A 3,419-nucleotide genomic window follows, 5' to 3' on the forward strand; every position below is an offset into this window, starting at 1 on the left:
TTTCCAGATATCTCAAAAAGTATTGAGAATTTGTAATACGTCCAAGAAGCAAAGTTGTTCAAAATGTCAAGCTTAATCTATTGGAGTTGTCAAAATGCGTCCGGCGACGTCACTTCTGGAAGTCGTCAGAAAATGCATATTTTTGCCGTTCTTGACGAGTTTTTGGGTATCATATGTCACTGGAAGCATAAAACTTAATTTTTCGTCCGTCATCACTTACGGTCAAACCGGAAGTAGCCAAAAATAGCTTATTTCTTAGAGTTTTGATGCACAATTGAAATTATAAAGTGACTGGAGACGATTTAGCCCATGGTTTTCTTTTGTTGACGTCACTTCCGGTCAAAACAGGACGGAAGACCTACTCGTTGCTTTGCAACGACCTTTGCTCTAGTTATAATATATATTTTTAAGTTGGAACTTCCAACTTTAAAGCTGGCTTTTTTTCAACTTTAATCATGGTAATTCCAACTTAATTCCAACTTGAAAGTTGGTAATTTCAACTTTAAAGTTGGTAATTTCAACTTTAAAGTCGGTTTAGAGAGTTATAGTTTAAAACATTAATGATGTTTATTATTCATAAGTACATTAAAATAAATCGATGAGTACTTTTTATCTGTGTCTGTTTATTTTTCATTTAAACCTCCCAAAGACCTTTGAAACCTCCAACTTTTAATTAAAAATCCTCATATTTCTATGCCACAACCCATATTTTGTTCAGTTTTTTTTGACAATAGCAAACGAAAAAAGACATTTTACAGGTTTGATCCAACCACTTTTTGTTTCTCTTGTATCATAAGTCAGAGGCAATTTAATTTCGTACGTTTTTTTGCACAAATTGAATCATCCCTATTTTTTATGAGAAGTTTGAAACTACATAAATAGAAAACCAAATATTTTTATAAGATCTAATTTTATAAGTTATCGCCCCGTTTCGCGCCAAATTTTAAAGTTTTTAAAGTAGGGATTAAATTCCTTAATTTTTTTTTAAAAAATAAAACGTTATTTTGATTTTTGCACATTATTTATCCAGGGTAAAACTTTAAAACTTTTTTTTCTGACACCAGCTAGAAAATGATCCATTCAAAGACTATAATGAAAAATGTGAAATCTTACTGCATAAAATGTAATAAACGATTCCATGAATGCGCATATCTTTGCTCTAATTGCCTTAGAACATTGTAATAGATGAAGGATATGGAGAGAAAAAACAGTATTCAATATCAAAGTCCATAAAACAATACAAAATCCCCTGCTGACTTGTCACTACCGCCGTGTGCTCCTTGTCAAGATAGGAAAATAACGGAAGAATATCCCGTTAATTCAGTGTACAAATAATATACCAAGAACCAGTATGAAAAACGTCAGTCAACATTTGTTTCAATCACAAACTGTATCAAGGTCACCACATCGACCATAGAACTTACGAAATGATGATTTTAAACGAGACTGTTCAAATTCTTGTTTCATCAACCTGACTGTCAATAATTCACCTCGTTTAAGAAATTGTTCACACACAGAACATTCCCCTGCGCATCGAATCACCTGAGATATATACACTCCACACAAGCAAGGGAAGCCGACGACAGAAATGTTAAAGACATCACGTTTATCATGTAGCTTGGCTGCCAGATTACCATAAACGTCTTTTTCAAGCAAAACATCCAAGCAAGCACGAAACAGATGTGTCAGACTCTGTGGTATCATTTATCTCAAGCTCACCAGCATATATCATATCGTCGTAGAAACGGGAATGAACACCGTCAACCGACAACATCGTCGACACATCCAAATATCAAGTCGGGGGCTAGAGCAAGCGCCCTCCTCCTCTCATGCGTAAGACTCTGCACAAGCTCCGCCTCATAAAAACACAAAAATAGGACCGCCAATAACAGAGCGCAATTGGTACTCATCGGAACTTCAATAGACTGTCGGAATACCTGGTTTCCAAAAACCACATAGATATTGTCAATCAGAAACTCAAGCATCTATTTGATGTCAACTTCAGAGTACTTGAGTGTGCAATCAAAATGTATTTTAACAAAGTAATTTTTCAAATGATCAGTTTAGGAAATGTACGAGTTCCATTTTTATTGAAAAAGCATCTATCAATGATATCAAAAACCCTGGACTTTAATTTATCGTTGGGAATGGTTGTGTGTAAAGTAGAAAAGTCGTAAGTTTTTAAGCTGTTGATTTGGTTAATTATTGTGATTTTAAATTGCCAATACGTTCTTTGGAGTTTTTAAGAATCCACATCGGATTTAAACCTCTTCTGGAATACTAGTATATTGTTGCACAGTACTCTTGACGTTTTTCGTTTACTATTGTCAATATATTAGTGAGGAGTAACGAAAGAGCCTTGGTTGAACATTTTCTGGAACCCGCAATGTATCTTTGTTTGTAAGGATTTTTTTATGGAGTTTTGGAATACAATATATATAGGGTAGTTCAATTCATTTTGGCTCTGTAGAATATTAAAAATATTTAAAACAGACATATAATTTTGAAGAATTTCTTCCTTAGAAAGAGAAGTATGACTATAAGTAGGATTATCACTTGAAGAATTAAATACAAGTTCTTCTAAAATACAGTTTATATAATAATGGGCCTTACAAACGAAGACAATGTTGGTATCTGCTTTGTCAGCAGGAGCCAGTACGCACTGATCATATTATCTATCCAATTTTTTTTCAAACTGCTTTACTGAAAATTTTGGAAGCAATGGTCGATGTATATTTGTAGGAAATACAGTGTAGACTTTAACTAGAAGGTGGAATACAAGACTGGAATCTTTTGTGATGAGGAGTATTACTTATATTAACCATGTCAATTCCCTTATTGGCATATTGAAGTTTAAGGAAAATGTTTTAGCTGGAAAACGTGCGGGTTTAATAAGCCTATGATTTGAAATATCCATAATCACAGATCCGAGCTTATATTTATGGTGTTGAGGAATCAAAGATTGGACTTTCCTTGGCCTTTTCAAGGAGATTATTTTAAAGTTTAAAACGGACAGAGTAAAGTTTGTCAAGAATATGGTGTAGACCTAAAGGCCCTTTCACAATTGGCGCACGAGCACTTTACAACACTTTGCCATCGGAAATTTTAGCTTCGCACGAGCTCTCGCATACGTTGCACGATGTCTCGCATTCATTGCATGTGTTTTAGTGGTCGCATCAAGTCTCCTCAAAATAGTCAACATGCACACTATTCAGACGCGACCAAATGCGATCAAAATTATCGCAATTCAACGCACGAATATTAGTACGAACGTCTTACAACGTTTTATGTACTCGTAAGAGTGATGTACGATTTTTAAAGATCGTAAGATGAATCGCAGCTGTCTTTGCGTGTGTTTTGCAAACATGAGACTGTTGCTCAACATGTCTAATGTATTCTGGCAACGTTTTACTATCATT

The sequence above is a fragment of the Saccostrea cucullata genome, unplaced genomic scaffold (genome assembly GCF_032062105.1).
Source record: "Saccostrea cucullata isolate Sc308-1 unplaced genomic scaffold, CSIRO_AGI_Scuc_v1 ctg6502, whole genome shotgun sequence".
NCBI classification, from domain to species: Eukaryota; Metazoa; Mollusca; class Bivalvia; order Ostreida; family Ostreidae; genus Saccostrea; species Saccostrea cuccullata.